The 26,628-nt window shown below is 36.7% G+C and overlaps 1 protein-coding gene across 7 annotated transcripts in view; it reads left to right on the top strand.

Annotated features, from left to right (window-relative positions):
* The window catches only part of rarab (retinoic acid receptor, alpha b), a 123,044-nt gene that overhangs the window by 61,809 nt on the left and 34,607 nt on the right, over positions 1-26,628 (top strand). The gene's annotated exons all lie outside the window — the stretch shown is intronic.

Here is a 26,628-nt window from a genome sequence, read left to right as displayed (position 1 = left end):
CCTGCTGTTTCTACTCCCCGTCACAGTGGATATTTTCTCTGTTCTGGCCGTTTGGATGATGGATCTGCATCTGGCAGCCTCCGCCTGGGACGCGCCTGGGCTGGGCGTTCAGCCTGTGGGCCTGTCAGGGTGATATTTATGTCTCCTAACCTTCCAACCAGGGCCACCATGTCACTAGTTCATTCATATGTAGGTTAGGATGTTCAATCACTCTCCAATTGCTTTTGGCAGTGATAGGAATAATTAGTCTCAGGTAGTTTGTTGCATTAATTTAGATAAATTGCCCATCCTGCAAATAGAAAATGGAAGTGCGAACCTGACCAAACATTTTAAGTTGATCTAGAGTGGTCAGTGCTGGGGTGTAGTGGTTAGCGCATGTCGAGACACATCAAGCTGTGGTGCTCATGTCAGAAATGCTGGATCTTTTAATGTCAATAAAATGGCAAAAAGTTTATCTACAGTATGTTTTAGGGGGGGGAAAAATGTCAAATGCATCTATTTTTTTAGATGCCTGGATGAGGAATTGGCAGAGCGAGTACCTGTGATGCCGGGAGAATTGTCACTGCTCATTTCCGTGTGTCTAACATGGCTGCCCTTCTCTGGATGCCCGGAGCAATGGAGCGAGCTCATGACAATCTCACTGTCACACTTCGCTCATGTCTGAGACGAGCATGGCTGTTGTTTTTTGAGCAGTCTGATTCGATGCATGCTGATGTTGTTTACTTCCACCTGACTTTACTGCTCATCGTATTCATTTCACAGACCAGCTCCAGTCTGCAGGCATCAGTTGGACCCAATCAGTAGTTTTATAAACACGTTGTTATATGACTTCTAAAATTCTAAAAGTATTTAAATGAGCTTTATCATAGACATTTAGCTGAAGCTTATTTCTTGTGCTAATGGGCTCATTTGTGAGCGATCTAATGAATGGTTTAAAAGTCTTGGGTTGGTAGGATTTTTTTGTTTTTAAGAAATCTCCTGTGCTCACAACAAAATACAGTAAAAACAGTAAAATTATGAAATATTACATGTACTATTTTTTTCCGATACATTTTAAAATGTAATTTATTTCTGTGTTGGCAAAGCTGTATTTTCAGCATCATTACTTCAGTCTTCAGTATCACATGACCCTTCAGAAATCATTCTAATATGATGATTTGATGCTCAAGAAACATTTCTTATTATGAATGTTGAAAACAATTGTGCTGCTTAACATTTTTGTGGAAATGGTTATGCTCTTTTCAGGATTCTTTAATGGATGTAAAGTCCAGCATTTATTTGAAACAGAAATCTTTTAACATTATAAATGTCTTTGCTGTCACTTTTGATCAATTTAAGGCATCCTTGCTAATTAAAGTATTAACTTCCTTTTTTTATTTATTTATTTTTGAACATTTTTCAAACTTTTAAACAGTAGAGCATAGTGTGTAAAGCAAATAATAAGTTTTATTTTGGTGAACTTTGGTAAGCTTATATCACTAAGGCTAAATTTTATTTCTCTTTTATTTTAATTACTTTTTATTGACTCTGAAAGTATAGAAAAGACTGTATATGGGCTTGACCCTGCATCGTGTCTGAGCATGCGTGTTAACTGCTGGGCCACAGCCCTGACTACGCTTCTCCTACTTGTCAACATGCCAGTTTACCTTAAACCCATTTAACATCAACCGCAAATGTTTGTCTTTTCGCGTCAGTCCACCACATGGGTTCAAGCACTGACAAGAATGCAATTTCCTTTAAGTCGGGTTTGTGTCATGATGTCACAACCACACGGTTCCCTTTCAACTCATTGTGAAAAGGTGTTACAAGCTGATGAGAATGTGTCTTGGCATTTTTTCAGAGTTGTTCATCATCAGACAGTAGTTCTGTATTACAGTGCATCCTCAGGCCGGTCAGCATTGCCATCTGATGAGTCATTGGCCCAGTCTAACAGCCATATGCTGCTCGCGTGCAGCGCATCTCATGTTGGCTCAGGCGGCATCAACTGATCCCAGTGTCCGCACAATGTGCAGCGGGGGGCAACCAGACAGGGTGGCGACCGTGCAGCCTGAAGGCATCTTAAATCACCCTGGGTCAGGCGGCCTCTCGGAGAAGAATCTCTCCGTTGGGTCTTGAATTTCTTGTTTTCTCTCTCTCTCTCTCTCTCTCTCTCTCTCTTGCTCATGTTCTGCATCTTCCTGGCTAAATGACAGCAGTCTTTCTGACTGTTGGCAGTTAGTTGTTTCTTCAAATATAGGGACCTTGTCTTTGGGGTTGATTTTTATTTATTTATTTTTATCATTTTTTTTTTTTAATTAAAACTACAGTATTTAATTTTTTTTTTTATATGGTCACATTAGAACCTTTTTTATTGCCTTTTTTGAATAGGTTTGTTTTATCTATAATTGTCTTAAAGGTGGACTCAGTAGTATTTCAAATACACTGTTTGGAAGTTACACCAACAACAAACATCTAGCCAATCAGCATTAGGGGGCATATGATGGTCGAGGAGAGAGAGCGAACAAGAGGGAGATTTGAAAATAATAAGAAAAAAAACTGCAGAACGAGAGATGAGACATAATACAAAAGAGCTCAAAAAGAATATCACTGGAATGAAGGTTTATGACCGGGCAAGCGCTTTAGGACCCGCGTTAATATTAGAAAAGCTTTCCAGCGCTGGAGAGAGCTAAGCAAGAACAACAAACTCATGTTTGTATTTACACTTGTGTACTGTATGTTCATTTTTTTGTGTTTCTTCGTTGTTCATTCATCATCTGCGCTTTATTTTTCATGAAGCATTATTTTGTTGTGCGTCAGCTGTGATAAACAGACATCCGCTCTCGCATTGCGTGTGTAACAGCGGCCAGATAGTGAGAGCTTTGTAGTTAAAAAACTGCACACTGACGACTGTTAGAGAATGCGGTGTTTAGTGTCATTGTCAGTGCACTCGCCTCGCATGCCAGCAGCGATCGGGCAGGGGTTCAAGACCGACTCAGAGCAGGGTGGTTAGGATTGGAGGGTGAGTTTTGGAGGCAAAACAATGAAGAGAGGGGTGTTTTTGTTTGGGTTGATTTAAAATATCAACAGTGTTCAACAGCGAATTTGAGAGATCGCATACAGCACCTTTAAACCCAGACTTTCAGTCTTAAAATATGAAAGCCCATTAGAAAATATTTATTTATTTTATTATTTACATGAGAGATTATGTACAATTAATTGGGGTTAGTAGGATTATTTTTAAAGAAATTAATACTTAATAATCAAGGATTGTGACACTAAAGACTAGAGTGATGATGCTGAAAATTCAGCTTTGACGTCACAGGAATAAATTACATTTTAAAACATATTCAAATAGAAAACTGTAATAACAATATTTAAGAGTTTTACTGTTTTACTGTATTTTTGATCACATAAATCTTGGTGAGCATTAGAGACTTCTTTCAATAATATTAAAAATCTTACTGACCCAAACTTTTGCATATATATATTATACATTATTGTAATTCTGTGTAACATTACATTAACTTATTATGAACATTTAATTTAATTGTGTGTTATTTACCCCCTGGAGCTGTATGGATTACTTTTATGATGGGTGGATGCTCTTGTCTTGAACACAATATTTATAAACATTTTTTATAATTAAAAAAAACACATTGCACCATTTCATTTATGTTGACTTTCATTTAAGTTGAAATTAATTAATACTTTAATTCATCAAGGACACATTTGGCCTAAAGACATTTATAATTTTACAAAATATTCTATTTCAAATAAATGCTGTTCTTTTGAACTTTTGTAACTTTTCATCAAAGAATCCTGACAAATAAAATATATCACAGTTTCCACAAAAATCTGAACATTGATAATAATCATAAATGTTTCTTGAGCAGCAAATCAGCATATTAGAATGATTTCTGAACGATCATGTGACACTGAAGACTGGAGTAATGCTGAAAATTCAGCTTTCAGCACATCATATTCAAATGTGGTAACTACATACCAGCTGTTAAAAAGGTTATTTTTTTCCAGAGTTACAAACCTGCTCACTGCTTCCATGGGTCTTTTGCAAATTGGTATATGATGCAACTTCCTGTCTTTGAATGGATTTCAACATGAAAGTCCCAAAGTGGTAGTTTTTTGATGGTCGCACCACATTATTTTTCATTAAATGGACATCATCGTTCAAAGTTTGTTTGTATATTATGATGGAAATATAAATACGAATACTTTGCAATTTTGTACAGGATTACAAAACACATTGGAAATCATGCCAAATAGTCCAGAAAATGAATTTGAATAAATTTAGAGTAATTTCAAAGACATTTCCAAAACAGATATTATGGCCGGATGGTCGCACCACATGATATTTTGACACTTTAAATAACAGAAAATTACAAATAACTAATGTTTTTTTGAAAAGTTACATGCACTTGTGCATTTAAACCAAATTTTAATGAAAAAAAAAAAATGTAATCGGACAGAAAATGTAGGCGTCACGTCATTGACCCATGTATGTCCAAAAGTGGCCAAAGTTGAAGAGACCCAGTAGAAGATAAACACTTAATAACTGAAATCTTAATAGCAGCTATTATGTGATCAGTGAGATACATTCAAGTGCATAGCAAAGGATCGTTCCGACAACCTAAAGCTGTCACATTTACTCTTAAATACATTTAACACTGAGAACCCCTCCATCATGATGGAGCTGGATGGAGGGCTGTTTTAGTGTACGTGGGGAGAGATACTGTGATTCCCTTGAGAGCAGGAGGCTCTTATCATGCCTTTTGGGAGAGGCCTCAGGGTGACACTGTTAAAAGAACTGCACTCCCAAGTCGCTAAAAGCCTGTTAAAGTCACTGCTGTTATTGCTCCTATTCTGATCTCTAACTCACAGTCTCGACCTTCATGAGTCCTTGCATTGGAAATGAGGGCAAGCACGAACACTTGGCACTCAAAGGGAGGTGTGTGTGTGTGTGTAGGTCAAATCTGATTAGTCTAGCATATACTGTAGGAGTGTGAAAAGCATACTTTCACTGGTACGCTCAGAAAAAGTCTTCACACTCCATGCAGCCTGCTGCTTTTAAATGATCGTAACTAGCGTATCAGCTGAGGTGGTTTGGCTTCTGACTCATAAAAAGGCTTTTGTGTGCCTGTATATGATCCACATCTTCAGTGAGCTCCTGTCCTGTTTTAAAAAAAGTTCATGTCTGCTGATCATAAAACAAAGATTCATTGATTCAGTCCTGTATAGTTTGCTCCTGACCCATTTTACATCAGTAATGTGATGATAGATGGAAGTGGATACAACAGGATATTCAGTGACCGAAAAATATGTAGGGCTGGACTTGATTTTATACAGCAGGATTAGATCATGAAAAATTTGTGTATACCAGAATGGAGACGGACCAGCCTACATGATCTAGGTGATGTCAATGGGAAAGGAAAGTTGTTTTTTTTAGAGCAAGTTCACCCTCAAGCCATCCTAGGTGTATATGACTATCTTCACAATCAGAGATATATTTAAAAATATCCTTAGTCCTCCAAAGTTTATAATGGTTGTGAATGGGGGGCCACGTTTCGAAGTAAAAAGTAATGCATCCATCCATAAAAAAAGTAATCCATACGACTCCAGGGGGTTAATAAAGGCCTTCTGAAGCAAAGCGATGCATTTTTGTAAGAAAAATATCCATATTTAAAACTTTATAAATTCAAATAACTAGCTTCCAGCAGATGACCGTACGCAGAATACACAAGTGAGAAGAGTATCCTTTGACAACACGGAGGTGCAGAGGATAGAGCAAAACAAATCACCGGTGTAAGTCTAAAACTATCATTTTTAAAGAGAAATCTCTATTTATAGATTTCAATATAAGAGAAGAGGAGCTTAAACGTGCACAGCCCTGTTTGTTTGAACCATGAGAAGCGTCTAAGCTTACAACACTCCTATATCCTGCGTCATACATCGCGTCAGAGGATTACTCATTTGGCGCAAGTTGACTTGCACAATCTGCATATGGTCGTCCTTAACTAAGAAATTACTGGGTAATATAAGGCAAATACATGGGTTTAAGTTATGTTTAGGGGTAGGTTCAGGGTTAGTACCTAGTTATTACCCATTTTTGTAATCACTATAGAAACTACATAGTATGTAAATGCAGAACAGGACTATAAAATAAAGTGTTACCACTATGTACATATATATCTGTTAGTTATTCTCATATATATCTCAGTTATTAATATAGATTCATATTTTACATTATCTTTTATAGATATATTTTCAGTTTTCATTTTAGTTTGAGTAATATTGTTATATGCTTTTCATTTTTATTAGTTTTTATATATTTATATTTCATTTCATATTATATTATTTTATATATTTCATTTATTTTCATTTCGGTTTTAGTCTTAGTAATTTAAGTGCTTAAACGTGTATAGTATTTTGATTTTATTTAAGCTTTATTTCAATTGATCAAAGGTTAATAGATTTAGTTAACAATAACAACACTGAGTCCAATTAAAAATAAATTATATAATTATTTTGTGTTTTGAATGATTGTTATTAGGGGATTGAACTGATTCCAGAAAGGTGCACCACTTTGTGAGCTTAGCAACAGTCTAACTTAAAACTCCATTGGAATCAGTTGTGAGTCGAGTCTCTGTTGTGGAGCGCTATTTATGTGGCAAACAGACTTGCTGCCTGTGTTGTGTGTAGCTAATGAGGTAATGCATGTATGAAGCCAAATCTTTACCATCAGTTTCCCTTGTCACTAACACATTGTCCTATGATTGAGCTCTCTTAACCCTTAAATGCATAGTCTTTAGTGACCCGGGACGTCATTCACTACCCTCCTCCTCATTCATTTTTTACATTTAGACATCAACCTTCTTGGTATTTCTCAATAAATTCATTATAAAGAATATAACAAGAAAAAAATCATAAAATTATAAAAGAATGCCTATTTTTGTATTCATTTTTTGTAAAAATTGTATAGGGTCGCAAACGACCCGAGGTGTGTATGAGTGTACATATATTTTTTCTGCACAACAATAATTGAATCTTAGATCACAGAATAAGTCAGTAAGAATAAGCAATGTCTGATACACAATGCTGAAGTGAACACTCATTTAGACAGAAAACGAAATAATAATCGAAACATGAAATGGCTCAGCGATTACTGCAGAGCAAGTACTGAACACAATCAAATATGACTGTAACTGTTACTGGATGAATCTGGTGAAGCTGTTAGCGATCAAAATATTGATTTTGAAGATGTTGAAAATTATATAGTTCTGAGAATATGTTTTTTAGATCGCGAATGGGCTCATATTCGTGAACTCAAACATAAAACTAGCCTATTATTTACTGAATTTACTGGGAAATGAGCTCTGATGAGGACAGCGATGATGGCATAAAACATCTGCTCAAACGGAGCCCTTTCAAGCTCCAAAAGGTAACAAAATACGATTTATTTTATTCTTCTGTAATTGTTACTCTAATATCAGAGAAGTTTTATATTATTGCGACAGGTAGAGATCTTTCTATGTTAGATATAGATCCGGGTCGATAAAGACCCGAATATGTAAGAATGATTGGCGAAACAGTCATGCATTTAAGGGTTAAATTAGGGATTACACGTTTTATTTATAGTGTAAATTCACTATGAATGTTTGTTTCATTCATTAATTGACATTTTTATATGCTTTCCCCATTTTCAGCCATAAATAACTCATAAGGCCTGAGCTTTAAAAGACTAAATTTATTGATGAAACTAAAAATGCACGTCAAAGTTTTTAGTGCAGAAAGAGGGGCGCTAGGCTACCATAAACATAGTATTTACTCATACAGACAGCCACACACACACGTACCGACGCACACAATATCCCGTAAATCGGGCCCCTGGGGGATGCCTGCTGCTGTTAACTCCTTAAGCAATTTAATAGGCCTATTTGGGCGTGTATTTATAGAATGATTTAGCACGTGTTGATTTCCTGAGCTTGTTTACTCTGTCTTCTTCACAGAAAACTTTTATGGACTTTTAAAGGTTTTCGGTAGCAGCCGTTGACAGGCGAGGAAGTGAATTCAAACTTGTATGATGAACTGCATGTGCCACAAAAGAGAGTTTGTGGGACTGTGACATAATCGGCGTTTGTCCTCACAAGTGTGGCCAAAACCAGTACTACTGCCGCCAACTCATTAGTATGTGTTTGATTGCTTTTTAATTGCTCTTTATGTAACATAACCATACATATTGAAGAGAATCACTATAATTAAATGCCCTAACATTTGCGTTAAGCTGCATGAAGACTCCACATGTAATTCTGGCCTGTGTGAGCCACAACATTCCTGCAAGTTATTATAGAAACACTCATTCATACAAATACAAGTGTTTTCATTTCACATTTTCAGGTTTTCTCAGCTGTGATGATTTATTTGACTCAAAAATTAAACTGTAAACTGTTACACACATTAAGTTTGCTCTTGATCTGATTTGTCAAACTGAAGAAATTATAACCAGGTGTCATTTTCATGCTTCTAGTCCCTCTTTCACTCCTTTTCTCTCTCTCTCTCTCTCTCTCTCTCGTTACAGAGCTGGCAGTAGTGTACTGTATAGTCACAGAAGCATACGCTTGTATGTGTGTGTTATGTGTGTTGGAGGCTATTTTTGAATCTGAATTGACAGATGTTCCCAATCCAGCTGTGACAGCCTCCACCCGCTCTACATTCCAAATCATACACACACACACTCACTCACACACAAAGGAAATGCTGGTATGTAGCAGGCAGGATTTCTGTTGTAACAGATGAGCTGATACAGCAGGTTTGACTGAAGCAAAGTGAGAGTTAAAATAAAAAATATTTAGTTATGTTTGTTCATATTAATTGTTTTGGTTATTATTGTTATTAATTGCACTTATTATATCTGTGTAAAAGCATTTACAATGCCTATGTGCAATGCGTCTTATATATTACACAGGGACTGTGCTGGGCACTTCAGTGGAGAGTGGCCAATAAACTCCCTTTCAATCAAAGAAATGGACACCGCAGACAGCTCTGCTTAAAACATGCAATTAGTGAAACGCAAAGTGGACAGGAGGAGCCAGTGTATGTTGGGAGCACACCTGCGACCACCCAAATTTATTGCCTATGTTCGTAATTGTCAGCTGCCATCAGTAGATGAGAAGAAGCTGTTCCATTATTGGCAGGACGTTTATGGCTGCATCTGTAAATCGACTCTGAGCATGTGGTGCGGCTGGACCTCTGAGAGTCTGCTAGCTATTGAAGTGTTTGATTTCAGTCATCTTTTAGAACTCATCAGAACATTGTAAGATAAGAATGTTTGTCGGAAACTGCATCATGGTTCATTCTAGGGGTCAGCCCATGTGAGGTTTTCAGTGGCCGATACCCATACTGATATCTAGAGATCAAGGTGGCCATTAGCTGATATAATGCAAACAAGACAGTTTCATATGAGCAAAAAATAATTTGAAATGAAAAAACGTATTTTACACGTTTATTCAGTATTCACAAAAAAAAAAAAAAAAAGCAAAAATGTAAATTTTCTGTTCAGAAAGCTCAACTGGCACAAGAATAAACTGCCATTTCTGTTAATAGGTCCAAATGTCTAAATATCAGGCTGATATGTATCTTTATTTTACTAGTCAAGTGAACAAAAGCTAATGGAAACTTGTATGATATCAAAGATGTGGAAAGAAGCCAAAATCTGGAAGTATAGTATAACAAGCATTTGTAATGAATTTGCCTATACGCAGTGAATTTGTCCTCCAAATGCCCAAAATTTGCAATTTCTTTCTCACATGTGTGGTTTCTTTTTGCCTGGTACTTTGTGTTTTACGTGCTCAGTGTGCAGCAGGTGGTATTGCCTTTACTGTGTAAATTTGCTTGCCAAATTGTAATCCAACCGCTCATTACAGAGTTAGCCAGTTGCCTTGAGTAAACCACCGTATGTGGCTGTATTGTGGTTTTAGGTGATATAAAAATGAGCTGAAGCAGAACAGTATTGCCATTCTGCTCGATGAAAAACAAGTAAAGACAAATTTAAGAAATTAGCTTTTAATTAGCACCTTTTGATCACTTAATTTTTACAGTTGAAATCATTGTGTGTGTGATTAATAGACATTTATTGTATAGTGAGGATTTCTAAGCTTTTGAGAGTTGGTCGTGTAAATCCGGCTAGTGTCTTTCTAGCGAGTTTTAGAAATACGCTTGTTGGTCATTGTTTCTTTGTGCGAGTGTATATGAATGTGTCTCCTGTGTTTGTTCCTTTGATGTGTTTATGATGTACACCACATGTATCTTGTCCCTCTTAACTTGTTTATCTTTATATTTGTGTGTATGTTAGTTTGTGAGTGTGTGTATGTGTGTCTGCATTCCCTTCCTGTGGGCCTCCAGACCAAAGCCTCCTCACAGTGAGAGAATAGACTGGTTTATTGGAGGCCTGTCAGGCTCAGACTGAATTTAGTGCCCACAGACAATGTTTATCACTCAACAGAGGGTAATGTGAGCAGAAAGCGCTGCAACCAGAGAGGGAGGGATGGAAATAAAAGACGTGAGGGAGGCGGCAAAGCAGATCCAGAGCCGGGGAGGGCTTTCTGGCCCACTTCTCACTATAGCTCATAAATCTCCAGACCCCATCCTGAGATATGTGTACTTACAGAGAAAGTGAAGAGAGGAAAGAAGGGAGCAGAAAGGGGCGGTGGAAAGCAGCATGATACCTTTCTATGCTGTGCTTTATTTTTTGCTGAAGCATGGAATATTTTGGTATCTCTCAATCGCTGCAGTGTTTGTGTGGTGTGTATGTGTGTGCGAGTGGGACTTATTTTTTTCTTTTAGTGAGATCGCAGGAGTGTGTTTAATGCAATTTTAAACACCGCTAAGCCTTAATAGAGGCATCAATCGCACAAAAGATGCCGTTACAAGACTTGGTTCCCTTAAACCTGGAAAAACATATTACCTGTACAGGATCATCATGTTTTATTTGCAAATTAATAATGTACCAATATAAACATTTTGACTGATATGATGATCATTTTATATTATGGCCAAATGATGTGATGGTTTGTGCACTATATAGAATAGAATAGAATAGAATAGAATAGAATAGAATAGAATAGAATAGAATAGAATAGAATAGAATAGAATAGAATAGAACGTGTTCAAAAGTCAGTAAGAATTTTAAAGATATTATTTTTAAAGTTTCTTATGGTCACAAAGGCTACATTTATTTTTATTCCTGTGATCAAAGCTTAATATTTTTAGCATCATTACTCCAGTCTTTAGTGTCACATGATCCTTCAGAAATCATTCTGATATGAGGATTTGATGCTCAAGAAACATTCCTCATAATTGTCAATGTTGAAAACAGTTGTGGTGGTTAATATTTTTGTGGAAACCTTTTTTTTTTTTTTCATGATAATTCAAAAATTCAAAAGAACAGCATTTATTTGAAATAAATCTTTTTTAACATTATAAATGTCTTCACTGTCACTTTTGATCAGTTTTCAGTCCTTGCTGAACAAAAGTAATAACTTATATATTATATTGTATTGTATTGTATTGTATTGTATTGTATTAATTATAATATAATATAATATAATATAATATAATATAATATAATATAATATAATATAATATAATATAATATAATATAATATAATATAATATAATATAATATAATATAATATAATATAATATAATATAATATATTATATTATGCATAATTAATGCAAATTAAGACTGTTTTTGATAATCAACAAAATATGCTAAAATTGGCTGATGGTCAGTGATGTATCGTGCATCCTTAGTTAATTTGTTACCAATTCACTTGCTTGCTGTGAAATCTCATTGTTGTGTATTGCCATATTAAGTTCTCTGAGTTTCTTGTTTGAGTTTCTTTGTTGTGCCTGATGCTGGTGTGAAACCCTGTGACCCAAGTGCCATCCTCCCTCACACCTCACATTCACACTTTCGCGCTCCATGGCTGCTGACATTTTACAGTGTGATGGGCAGATCGAGTGTGAGGGGGATCGTGGGTGTTTTAGAGGGGTAGCTCTCAATGTCAGAGGTTTTGTATAAATATTTATGATTAATTTTCCCTTTTCTTTGTGATTTCAAGCTTAATTTGAGCTTTTTCTCTGATATTAGCCTTCCCGTCGCTCAAACAGTAGAGCATGGCGCTAACAACACCAAGGTCATGGTTTTGATTTCCAGATCAAGAAAGAACTGGTCATTTGTGTACCTTGAGTGTAAGTTGCTTTGGATAAAAGCATCTGTCAAATGCATATAAATTATATATTTATGCCAAATATGCATACTGCATTAACATGCAGTTTCATTGCTTCATTGCTCAACATCTGTTTGCATTTCCCCCATATATCGTAACCTTGTCTAGTTGTAAACTCTCCCTTCAATCTCTTTCTCTCCTCCCTCTTCTCAGGCCGTAGGGCTCCCTATCCACTAAGGTGTTGAATAATTAATGGAGGCAGGCTGGGTTGATTAAAACAACACATCAGTCTGACCTCATTTAGTGAAGGCATGACTCAATGACAGGAACCAGCAGTGTCCTCTTAATGACAAATTACTGCTGACTGCGTGTGCTACTGTAAGGGATTACAATTTTACACGCACAAATACAAAAGTCATGAGCTTGAAGGGACACTTATGATGGTGTCCATACTGAATATACACAATAAACTGTCCACGTGAAAGTAATTGAACTCTTTGAAATATTTACTAACACCTTTGTACACAGGCAGGCTAAAGCTAGCATGCTAACTAGCCTCTAATCTGTTTGTTGACTATTATCATCAAGTGAAGAAAAGGAAGTTATACTGTGACAAAAAGCCTGGTACCAGTAAATCACCCTTTTTTTATATAAAGCAAGAGGCATGTACAATATTAGCTTCAGGAGAACTTGTGCTGACACACACACACACACGTTTTTTTTCTCTTGAACGTGTTGCGTTATGATTTGCTTTATAAATACTACTGACATTTTAAAGCCAGGGGCATTCTCCCATGTCTTTGTCAGCAATTTTTAATCTCTGTTCTGAAGCTGGATATTGAGGAGTTAATGGTGACATTTCTGCGAGAGAAAATACAACTTGTGTCTCTGCTTGAACTTGAAGTCACTGGCATGACAGCAGATTTGTCAGCGGTTGACAGCAATAAGCTGTGCATTCCTCAAACAGCTGATTGTGACATCAAATCCATCATTGATTTCTGCTTGTATTTCTCATACATTCAGAAAATTTCCATTTTGAATATGGAACGAATGCCCATTCCATATTCATTTGCTAAAGAATGGAACTGTGATGCCTTGATTCGGGAACAATTCATGTAATAAACGGCTGGTAAGCCTATTGCCTAACCCATTTGCCACCATGTCTGTATCAATCATGCCAGTCCACCAGCTCACTGGAATGTACTGTACTGGAAAGAACCGATTGAGGAGGCTGGCAGGAAGGAGGGAGGAATAAGCCACCTCTTTCGTCTACATCAAAAGGAAAAGTTCATTTGCTAATCATTCGTGGCACATGGAGCGAGTTCCTTTTCGCTAATTGTGTCCAAGAGTAGCTATTAGCATATCTGCTTTGATTTTGTGCTCTGCCCTGTGGCAGCTGACAATGACTGCGCTTTTTTAAAATGAAGACTGACAATTAGAAACTGCAAAAATAAAATTGTACAAAATGACTAATTTACATGTACTTTGGGGCTGAAGTCTGAGGTTATATATTAAATGTTTGAATCTGGCTACATTTTTTCACGTCAGGACACCCAAACTTTACATTTCAACAACCAACACAGAATGAACATACATTTTAATAGAAAAAAAAAAAAAAAATTAAATTAATATACTATCAGCAAGGACACATTAAAGGTCCCGTTTTTCGTGTTTTTTTTTAAGCTTTGATTGTGTTTATAGTGTGCAATATAACATGTGTTCATGTTTCGCGTGTAAAAAAACAGTATTTTTCACATAATCTGTATACTGCTGTTTCCACTGTCATAAAAACGGGCTGATGACTTCCTTGTTCTATGAAGTCCCTCCTTCAGAAATATGTAACGAGTTCTGATTGTGCCAGCGGTTCCTGTGTTGTGATTCGACAGCTCTGAGCGCACCGTGCCCGGAAAAGTCACGCCTCTTACCATAACGTGGAGATGCATGCGCTCAGTGTTATTGTAAACATGTCTTTAATTTTACCCTATCAATTTGAGCCGGAATCAGACCCGGTGATTGGACTGCGGGATGAAAATAACAGCGTTTCGACGACATGGCGACAAACACACTCTACAAACGCAACTCTTGTATATTCCTGTGGGCGGAGGTTAGTCAAAAAACTGTTTTAGTGACGTCATTAAAGAAGGAAGTAGAGGGATGTAGTCCAAACTGGCCGTACGATGTAGGCGACTTCTGTTAAATAAAATATCTCGCTTGGCATTGAACTTTGAGCTTTAAAATATTACAGATTTTATTTATACTCTAACAACAACATTACACACTAACTAAAGTTTGAAACATGGGATCATGAAGAATGGGACCTTTAAATTGATCAAAACTGACAATGAAGACATTTATAATGTCATATATAATATATATATATATTGCAGTTTTTATTAAATATTATTGATAATAAGAAATGTTTCTTGAGCATCAAAGATCAATGATGCTGAAAGTTCAGCTTTGCCATCACAGGAATAAATTACATATTAAAATATTAAAGTAGAAAACAGTTATTTGAAATTGTACAAATTTCACAATATTATTAGTTTTATTGTATTTTTGGTTACATAAATGTATACTTGGTGAGCGTAAGAGGCTTCTTCCAAAAACTGTTTATGTACAGATGGGTCAGCAGAGAAATGTTCTCAGTAGAGGCCTATTAATCTTTTGTGTTTTGCAAAGCACAAGCTAACATTTAGCCGTTCAGATTAGTTCTTGTTTCTCAATGAAAGAATGTGCTGAAAACCTTGATTAAATCACTTAAACACAGGAACAATCAAACTGATTAACAAAAGTAATTATGGATAGCACTTCTTTAGAAGTCTTATATTACAATCTCATCTTTGACAACATATTGATACATGGCCAACTAATTTAGTCATAATTGTTCTTGCCAATAGTTTCAACTTGTAATTTAGTTATCAAGTTTCTCAAAAGACTTTTTTTATTTCCAAAAGCACCCTTTTGTCTGTATTGATGACTTGAGCTCTAGAATACTTCCAGGTACTTTTTTTTGCTGAGCAGATACTGTATGAAGAGTTAAGTTTACTGTAAGTTAAGAGATATCTGAACCTTAAAAAGTCGAAGGAAGAGGGAAAAAGTCTCTGCATGAATTTGCTGAGCTCAGCCCTTTTGAGTCTCAGCGTCTTGGCTTGAAGACAAAGTAAAAATGGTGAATTGACATTTACAGGAGTATTTTTCTTCTGCCGTGGATCAGGAAGAATTGGGAACGTTGATGTGTTTTTGTTCATGTGCTTTCTTCCATTTATAATCAGTTGAGTAGAAAGCTCTTATCATCATGCTAAATATTTCCTGAACTTTAAATGAATTTGATTAGGAAGTCTTGAACTCATTCACAGATCCTAAACAGAGATGCTATTGTACAACCATATTATCATAAGAGGCTAAAAAATGAACACAATTGACCTCTCTTCTTTGTGCTGATCAGTGTTCAGGAAGGTAATGTAGAGAACCAAACTGTTACTTGAAAACAAAGAGAATAGGGCAAAGTTAATCAGAAGAATGCTGTGGTGTTTCACTTTTTTGGTTTTTAAAGTGTATTAAAGGGATAGTTCACCCAAAAAAAGGTAATGTTTTAGGTAAAGAATCCTCAATTGAGACTGGGGCTGTCAAGATGCATAATTACAAAAAAGAATCAAAAGTTAAATTGCTTATCAAATGAGGTACCTTTTAATGTCGCTGATGTGCGGTCACAACAAGTGTTGACATATCGTTTGTAGTCCATTTCTGAGTTGCAGTAGAGGGGAAGATAATCATTAAATACTGTCTTAAATTTGTATCTGTTCTTTAAAGGGATGGTTCACCCAAAAATGATGAGCTATAATTATACTGAAGAAATGTCGTGTAGCTCAGCGCACATATTCTCCAGTCCAGCTTCCGTCTCATCCAAATGAAATCTGCTGAAATATGTGCAAGGGCTTCTAGAGTGACAGCATGCTTGTTTTCTTAGACTGGAGTTTGGAGACGGGAAGTGCGGTGGCTTTCGGAATGGGGATCAGAATGGCTGGCCAATTGGGCTGGGGGTCAGTGTGTTTGTTCCTGTTCATGCACCCCACCCCCCAACCCCCACATGGCTTTGCAGCTGCTCTGGAGAATTAGGGGGAATCCCAACCTAACTAATTGTATAAACTGCTGGACTCACATGAAGGAAGAAAAAAGGCTCAAAATAGAACATTTCTTGAAAGTAATTGAAGATTGTTTTGGAAATTTTTAAGAATGTGACATCTGCTCAAAACGTGTTTGAGCATTGTGTGTAAGCATTGTTTGAGCACTTTAAACGGTTGACTTAATTAAGTCATCTACAGTGTCTGCTATCATCTTGCTTTGCATGAGGTCAGCGAAGTTTGTGTTGAAATTCTTTCCACGTAATGTAAAAACAGCATTATTCATTTGAAGGCAAATGTGAGTTATTCCTTCAGAGGAGGACCCAGATGTGAGAGCTGGACTGTTGAAAAAGGGGGGTGGTTCCAGATGGTCCACCCGGGTCTGGTTAAATATTATCAGTCCACTGGCCTCCCCCACTGCCTCGCTGAGCCTGTAATCCATCGTAACTACCCAGCCCTCTTTCATCTCCTCTCCTTTCCCCCTTTGCATTTCCCTCAGAGGAGTGGATTATAGGAGGTACTCATTCTGCATGCAAGAAGCACACTAGAAATGGATAGAGCGAGCGATCTCTTTATATCACGCTGTCTGATACAATGTGGATTTTGTGACCATTTATCCGCTGCATGTACTGCAGATGTAGAAACATGTTAGTTCACATGTGACATTTGACAAACTGAGAAACATATTTTATGCTTTGAATACCAAATGTTGTCATGCACCTATTTATTGACAGATTAGAATGACTTATCTGAACTCAGAAATCAAGCACCTACAAATTAGATGGCCGACTTCGTAAAATATAAAAATGTAAGTTGGTACTAAATTTTTTTTCTAAAGTCCATTAGAGCACTGATAATGCATAAACCTGAAGAATAAAATTGTGATAAATCTTTTGACTTCCTTTCTTTAGAAAGTAGAATGAAACCATAATAATGTCAAATTCTATCCAATCTATCAACTTATTATTATTTTTTTATTATTGTGCTTTGTCTGATAGTAATAACAATCATTAATTATTTAATAAATAATAATAAGAAGAATAATAAGAATAATTATTATTATTATTGTCGTGCTTGTTTATATATTTGTTTACACTTTTTCTGGACCACCCATAATATTTATTATTATAGTATTTATTTATTTATTTATTTATTTATTTATTTATTTTTATGTTTACACATTTTTACACTATTTTTCTTTCATTTCTTTCTATTGATTTTTTTTTTTGTATTCAATTTACACACTTTTTCCTATAGACCAACAACAAAAAAATTAATCCTTACACATTTACATTATTTTTCCTCTATCTTTCCACAGACCACACTGTCACTCCCTTGCAGACCCCAGTTTGAAAAACTATAAACCCAAATGTTAACCAATAGCCATATAGCTATTTAAGCATTGTTTTAGCAAACTATCATTCAGTCTTCCTTCATTCTGGTTTGTAACGGCCTCTTTTCACAGTCCAGTTGAATGTCCTGTTTAAAATATGCCACATTACAGAGTTAAAGGGTTAGTTCACCCAAAAATGTAAATTCTGTCATTAATTACTCACCCTCATGTCATTCTACACCTGTAAGACCTTCATTCAGAACACAAATTAAGATATTTTTGATAAAATCCGATGGCTCAGTGAGGCCTCCAATGACAGCAAGATAATTAACACTTTCAATGCCCAGAAAGCTACTAAAGACATATTTAAATCAGTTCATGTGACTACAGTGGTTCAACCTTAATGTTATGAAGCGACGAGAATTTTTGTGTGCAAAAAAGCAAAATAACAACTTTATTCAACAATATCTAGTGATGGACGATTTCAAAACAATGCTTCATGAAGCTTTGAAGCTTTACAAATCTTTTGTTTCGAATCAGTGGTTCGGAGCGTGTATCAAACTGCCAGAGTCACGTGATTTCAATAGACGAGGCTTTAAGTCGTAAGTGTTTCGAAATTTCAATGGTTCACCACTGGGGACGTGACTTTGGCAGTTTGATTCATGCTCCGAACCACTGATTCGAAACAAAAGATTCGTAAAGCTTCAAAGCTTCATGAAGCATTGTTTTGAAATCGTCCATCACTAGATATTGTTGAATAAAGACGTTATTTTGTTTTTTTGGCGCACAAAAAGTATTCTCGTCGCTGCATAACATTAAAGTTGTGGAACAACATGAGGGTGAGTAATCAATGACTGAATTTTAATTTTTGGGTGAACTAACCCTTTAAAATGGTTTGCAAACAGCAATTCACACTGACTTCTGTTCTTCATATCACTATGACATAAGTAGCATGTCTTACAAGTACATCTATTCTGTGTCTTAAGTTAATGTCCAAACAGCTCAACAACATTTTCTACTTCATTTTCTTCTCAATGACTGAACCTGTAATCTCTTCGTGGTTGTTCTGAAGCACTCAGCCTCTCACTGCTCTGTGAGTCCGGGTCAACCCACCCGTTCGCGGCCCCCGGCTGCCCCTGTCTTCCAGTGCAAGTGCATGAGAGCGCTTGAGGAATGCTGTGCCTCTATTGTAATTGTATCAAGGGGTGGGGGAAAGATGGGTTAATTACCCTCTCAAAGTAGCCAGTGCACTTGGAGAAGAGGGTCAAACAAGTCATAATGGCGCATTTGCCAGGCCATTGTGAGGGTACTGTAGCAGAGCGACTAGCTCTTGTTCCCGCTTCAGACCGCTTTAGGGGGCTTTCGCTGATTAAAGGGGGGATTTGCGTCGGTTGCTTTCATGGGTCCTTGGCCAGGAGAATCGATATGTCAATAGGCTCAGTATCTATATGCAAAGCAGGGGTTTGGCCAGCACATTCAGGGCTTTTTGATATGCATGGGGCTTAGGCTTAAGCACTGGCAGTAAAGACTGAGCATTATCACAGAGGCCGCTTGATGTTCTTATGTGTGGTGATATGGGGTCCTCCGTGGGGAGTGGGTCTGCTTTGATAAGATAGAGAGCTGGTGGCCTGGAAGGCTGGCTGTGGCTCTGGTCTGCCGTTGTGCGTGTGATGACTCAGATCGCCTTTAAACGGAAAAAATCACTGGCTTTTGTTTTGGCCGCCCAACTATGTAATGTACCAGATTCTTCCTGCCCGAGGCTCATCATCACAGCGCAGTCCCACTGGGTCCTTTGTGTGTTTTTTCTCCATTTGAAAGGGAGCTGGAATGAGAAATCAAGAGCGAGAGTGTCGGGGGTGAAGGTCTTTCCTCTAGGGGGTGTCAAGGTAATGGGTTTGTTTAGAGAGAAGCCCCTATCTGTCTCTCGGCCTCTCAATATCTCTCTGTCGTGATGGGAGTAGAGATGATGGGGCTTTCTTTCATGCCGTTACCATCCGCAGAAGATGGAGTAGTGCGGGGACACTGGTCGGGGTCAGCGGACCTCCCCCACCCGGTACTCGGCTCCACCTCACTCTTAGCCTCTTTGAAATGGTGATGATGATGGGGTGACCCCCGCTGCCCCCCGATGCAATGCCCTCAATGAGGCTTGGGTTTGGTAGATCATTCCACTGCCCCCGCTTTTCCCTCCCCAGAGCTCCACAGCAACCACTGCCCCGGTCTTGGCCACATTTGTCATGTCCAGACCCTGCAAGCTGCACCTCTATGGGGCTTTTGTTCCCCAACCTGCTGGCTAAGCAGGGGATTTCAGATGGACCATTAACATTTGAACCAGCTCGGCACATTTCCCTATAGCGCTCAAGCCATTACTGGTGAAAAACTGTGCGGTCTTCATATAGGTCACTATTCATCTATATCATGATAAGAGCTGTTAAATGTGAAGTTGTTAAGGAGACTATCTAGTATAATGTGTTGGATGATTACAGTAATCATTAGGGGTGTGACGAGACCAGTATCTCACGAGACGAAATGATAAAGGTTTAGCCACTAACTCAACTGACTGACTTCTCTTCTGTATGATTTCAGTCTCTTCAGACCTTACTGTACATGATTTATGACCTCCTAACTGAACTCCTTTCCACAAACTGATCATAAAAACAGTATAAATAAAAATGGTAACACTTTACAATAAGGTCTCATTTATTAACATTTAATGTATTATCCAACATCAACTAACAATGAGCAATATATTTGCCACAGTATTTATTAATCTTTGTTTATGTTAGTTAATAAAAATAGTCATTCATTGTTAGTTCATGATAGTTCACAGTGCATTAACTAATGTTAACAAATGAAACCTTATTGTTTGTGCTTAATAAGATTAAGAGAAAACTGCTATTCATTTTTTATGGTAACACTTTATAATAAGTCAATTTTCAAAGTGAAAATAAGACCAATTTTTTCTTTGATACAGAGCTAAGAGATGGTTACAACTACACTGCCCAGCCTAAAATAGCTTTCATATTGAGAGATATTTGTATTCATCAGGGAGACGCTTTCAAAATGCAGGGTATTGAAATAGCATTTGAATGCGCGCTCGCGTTTACTTTCACTTTCGCAGTCACGTGTACTCTGTAAATATGGAGTGCCGGCGTGGCACGAGATCTCGTCACACCCTTAGTAATCATACGGTAGTACAGGAAAAATGTTAATGTACACATAAATCATATTTGGACAAATCATACTTATATATGCCCTGTAAATATGCAAATGACTCAATACAAACAGCCATATGTGTGATTGAACTCTTCATCTGTTGTTTGAGTCAGTAGGGGTCAGTGCGTCAATAGGGTGTTATGATGCATAGCCAGGGTACAGGTGAAGTAGACCTGACCACTCATGCCGCACCTTAATTTTAGCAGATGTCGAAACTGCCTATCATCTGGGCCATCAGTATAGCATGATATCAATATTTATGCCACATAAGAACAAAATATGTATAATTTGTTACATCAAAAATATGACATAGAAATTTTAAATCATGAGATACTGAGTCATAATTATGAGATAAAAAAGCAAAAAGTCAAAGTGTATTCTATGTCTTCATTTTGACTTTTTTTATCTGATGATTTTATCTATGATATTTATTCTAATGTACTAATAACTATTTGTGACCCTGTACCACATAACCAGTCATAAGGGTCAATTTTATGAAACCGAAATTTATACATCATCTTATTGATGTATGGCTTGTCAGGATAGGACAATATTTGGCCAAGATACAACTATTTGAAAATCTGAGGGTGCAAAAAAAATCGAAATATTGAGAAAATCACCTTATAAGTTGTCCAAGTCCTTAGCAATGCATATCCACTCACAAAAATAAATGTTTGATATATTTATGGTAGGAAGTGTACAAAATATCTTCATGGAACATGATCTTTACTTAATATCCTCATGATTTACATTGTTTTTACAATGTATTGTTGGCTATTGGTACAAATACCCGTGCTACTTATGACTGGTTTTGTGGTCCAGGGTCACATTAATCTCATAGTTATGTCATAGTATCAATTTTCAATTTTTATGTCACGATTATGACTTTTAGTCATAATTATGATTCACTAAAGCATGATTTTCTTTTCTTTTCATAATTTTCAATTTTTATGTCACGATTATGACTTTTAGTCATAATTATGATTCACTAAAGCATGATTTTCTTTTCTTATGTGGCAGAAATGGGCTTTTATACCTTGACTCTCATTGTATGGATAAAACATCACTGAGACATTTTTTCAAAATATATTGTTTTTCAAAAAATGTTGAAAGGATTGGAGTGCATTTAAAATGTTTGTATGACTGTAAATCTCTAATGATGACTGACAATGTAAACACTTAAATACACAAACCCACATTCAAACAAACAAACAACTCACCATAAGGATAGTAAGAGGCTGGATCTATTCTCATCACTTAATCCTTGACCTTGAGCCAAGAGTAATGAGATGGGACTGCTCAAGCAATCAGGATCATCAGCGGCCCTGCGGACTAGTCAATAGCCTTCACCAGCTAACATTACACATCTGGCAGAGCGCTTCACGGTAGCTAATCTCCACCATATGTTTTACCACAGCAGTAAGCATCAGCTGGCATATAGTAATGGCACAAACCTCTCAATGCATTTATATTATACCATAATTTACAAAGAGCTATGACTTTGATTTTTAATGACTATATAAGAAATAACCCTCTTAACTCTTTTTATGTCACTCGCTTGTAGGAAATTGCTTGAGCGAGGTTCACACAAGAGTTAATAGTGTATATGTCCGGAGATTGTGATCAAGGTTATGTCACTCAGATTAAGCGTACTGCCTATGTGATTGCATTTTATAGGAAAATGGTTCACTTTGTCATATGCATTTTTATATAGCTGGAGTTCAAAAGCAGTCGCTGTCGAGAAAGTTTAATGGTATCAGTCTCTTGACCTTTGTTGGTGTTAATAGCATGTGGCACATCCATACTGTGCTACTATATAATGAGTCAGCACAGGCGCTCATTGTAACAGTATTGAATGATCATGGCCCCTCCCTATCAGACTGATTAAAGGCATTGTGAGTCGATGCAAACACCCATCTGTTCATCAGGGCCAGGCATTCTGGGACAAACTGGGTCATGTGACTGACAGAATAAAAATAAGCATTTAAAACTATACACTATCAGTATGCTAACACCTCCCAGACTCAATCTAACTGCACTGACATTGTGAAATATGTTCTTGAGGACGTGTATCCACTCCTAGCAACAAACATCATGCACCATTGATAAGAAGTCGAGTTTAATGGAAAATAAAGAAGCTTTTTTTATGCGTATTTAGAGGAAGTGAAGTGGGGGCGGTGGATTGAGGGTAATAAATAGCCTCACACTTTCAAGTTGCCAGCAGGTTTGCTCATGCATTTCCTCCTAAAGCCCCATAAAGTCTTTGAATTCCTAACAGCCGCCATACAACCCCCTCCTCCCCTGATATACTGCTACTCTTGACTCCAGCAGTCTCAAGGTATTGCAAATCTCAGGTCATTCGCCTCCATCAATAACATATGCAGCCTATTACACTAGTCTGTTGTTGTTTTCGAAATGCAAAGCTATGATTTTTTTTTTTTTTTTTTTTGCTTTTGAAATGTAAAACAATTCTGTTTACGCAATTAGATGTCTTATATTGGTGTACCTAGATCATATAAATCAATTAAAATCTTAGCATATAGTAGTAGAGAAATGGGTGAGTATGTTTATTTTAATAAAAACCTAAGTACTATTCAACAGTGTTGGGGGTAACGCATTACATGTAACTTGAGTTACGTAATCAGATTACTTTTCTTTAATTAAGTTACTTTTCCACATTTATTGACAGACAGCTCTCCTTTTCCCATATTGAGAGAAATAAAGTGCAGAGGCGTTGTGCGCACTATGTGAACATAATGGTTGTTGTAGTTCAAGACTAAATGTGAACATGCATTTACTCATCTCACTTGCACAGACACATTCAATATTCCTCAAAATGAATAAGAATCTCAGATTTTTCAGAAAAACCTGTAATAATTAACTATATTAAATTACACAAATATACTTTATGCATTTAATCTCACTTTATTAACAAATGTATTTTGCTGCTGACCTTCAATGATCTAATTCAACCATACTAATAAGCAAAAATGACTTTAGATTACATTTAGAAATAAGAGTGTTAAACTTCCTTCTCTTGTATCCTATTCTTCTTTAATCCAGAATGGCAGCACAGCTGAAAGGTTTGTTTAAGCTGCACCATCTACTGTACAGGCGTAAATATGCATTTCCTTTATCCTGAGGCTTATTCATTCACTTTTGGTGTGAAAGTGTCTACAGTTGCCAAAAATAGAACTTGTTTTGCTGTTATTAAAAAACAAACGAGCAAGCCCAGCCCTGGTGAGAAAAAGTAATGCAGAAGTAATGTAGTTTATTACTTTTCATAAAAAGTAACTAAGTAATGCAATTAGTTACTTTTTTTTAAGGAGTAACACAATTTTGTAATGCATTACTTTCCCAAACACTGCTATTCAATTCTGTGCAATCTTGATAATGGAATATTTAGCAAAGTCAACATCAAATTAGAGATGTACACAGTCCAATTTCAGCTTGTCATTTTGTGTAAAGTTACAGTCACGATAGCGCAAATTTGCAGGCAAATAAAATCCATTGTCTATTGTCAATATTGCAGCAATGTATGAAGCACTGGTCAGAAAGAAGTAACTTTCAAAAAAAGTCTGGTCAATGTGGTGAATTTGCCTGACCGACTGAACCCGATGCAAAGTCTGCCTGGGGAAATCTAAAATCTTTTGCTCTCATGTGAAATTCCCAGTTATGTGAATTCCTATTGAAATGACTCCATTCTGTCTGCAAAACCTCACTGAACAACAGTAAATGTGACTTCGCCTGAACAGTATTTACTGTTTATATAGTATTACAGTCGATTGACCTGTATGTGGATGTGTCATGTCTTGCATGAAACATTTAAACTGGCGCAAATGTAAAGCAGTTTTATTTAGAGCCAGTCATTTCCCCCCTGACCGTTTCATAGCCAGATTTATATAGGTCTGGTTGGATTAAAAGGACTGCCCATTAATAAACGTGTATTTATTGAATGAGTGGCCTTTTGTGTGCAGGCTAATATTTTAGATGGTGAAAAATCAATACAGTACCTCTTACATGTCAAGGACAAAAATGTGAGGGCTGAAGCCGGAAAATAAGGGGAGGCTAATACGTCGTTTCACTGATGGATGGAGCCATCAGCGGATGGCAGCAACCTTGGTGCGTTGAGCTGACGGATGCTGTAGGGCTGCAGCCCGAGTGTTCATTGCCTTGTTATGAACACTACTCTCCAGACAGCGTCTATGGATTTTGTGGTGGGAAACTAGATAGTGTTGCAATGTGTTGTTTACCTCACTTTGTATTGATAAAGCAGTTTTGGGGTCAGCGAGTGTCTGCTCTTTACAGAGACAGCATGGTGGTTTACTGGAAGAGTAGTAAGTGATCAGTGGATATGCATGTTATTATTAAATACAAGTTCTGTCATTTATAATGCCACATTTCAGGTATAGGGTACCATTATTACGGACGGCCCGTGCACAAAGATTTTTCATATTCTTGAGTATTGCTCTGTTAAAGGATTAGATCACTTTCAAATAAACTTTTCCTGATAATTTACTCACCCCCATGTCATCCAAGATGTTCATGTCTTTCTTTTGTCAGTCGAAAAGAAATGAAGGTTTTTGATGAAAACATTCCAGGATTATTCTCCTTATAGTGGACTTCAATGGCCTCTAGATGGTTGAAGGTCAAAATTACAGTTTCAGTGCAGCTTCAAAGGGCTTTAAACGATACCAGACGAGGAAAAGGGGTCTTATCTAACTAAATGATCAGTCGTTTTCGAAAAAAAAATACAACAGTATATGCTTTATATAAACACAAATGATCGTCTTGCATGTGCTTCCGCTTTCCGAATTCTTCAAAAAGCTTACGCCGTATGTCCTACGCCTTCCCTATTCTACTTACATAACAAACGCGGCGCCAGTTTCGTTTTTTCCCATAAGTAGAATAGGGAAGGCGTAGGACATACAGCGGAAGCTTTTTGAAGAATACGGAAAGCGGAAGCACATGCAAGACGATCATCTGTTTGGAAGCCACTGAAGTCCACTATAAGGAGAATAATCCTGGAATGTTTTCATCAAAAACCTTAATTTCCTTTCGACTGAAGAAAGAAAGACATGAACAACATGGATGACATGGGGGTGAGTATATTATCAGGAAAATGTTATTTAAAAGTGGACTAATCCTCTAAATAAATTGGTCACAGTTGTCACTGTACACCTATGGCACTAATTCTGCTGTTGTGAGAGGGTTGTTGGTGATCAAAGTTTTTTTTTTTTTTTTTTTATTGTGTTGTAATCTGTTGATGTTTGTTTGTATTTTCTAATTGTTGTTATTGTTGACTGAAGGGTGCCACAGATGCAAAAAGATTTTCCGAAAGGACAATAAAAAAAAAACTAAACTATAGTTATTGATTATACATTCACAATGGCCATTATTGGTTTTTAACCATACATTTTTAAACCATGAGCAAGTTGTTACAATTTGAAAGAAAGAAAGAAAGAAAGAAAGAAAGAAAGAAAGAAAGAAAGAAAGAAAGAAAGAAAGAAAGAAAGAAAGAAAGAAAGAAAGAAAGAAAGAAAAATCTGTCTACTCTCTTTAAATGGCACAAATTGTAAACATAAACATATTTACTTAAAGATTATTGGATGCATAATCTCAATTCATGCAAATGTTGCACACAACTTTATATTAGAAGATGTATTATTTATTTGTCCATGAAAACTAAAAAAAAAAAAAAAGTATGATGAAACAAAGCGCTTACTTATACGAGT

Source organism: Chanodichthys erythropterus, chromosome 3 (assembly GCF_024489055.1).
Source record: "Chanodichthys erythropterus isolate Z2021 chromosome 3, ASM2448905v1, whole genome shotgun sequence".
Classification (NCBI taxonomy): domain Eukaryota; kingdom Metazoa; phylum Chordata; class Actinopteri; order Cypriniformes; family Xenocyprididae; genus Chanodichthys; species Chanodichthys erythropterus.
Note: the sequence above shows the minus strand (reverse complement) of the source record. Positions and strands in the feature narration are given on the sequence as shown.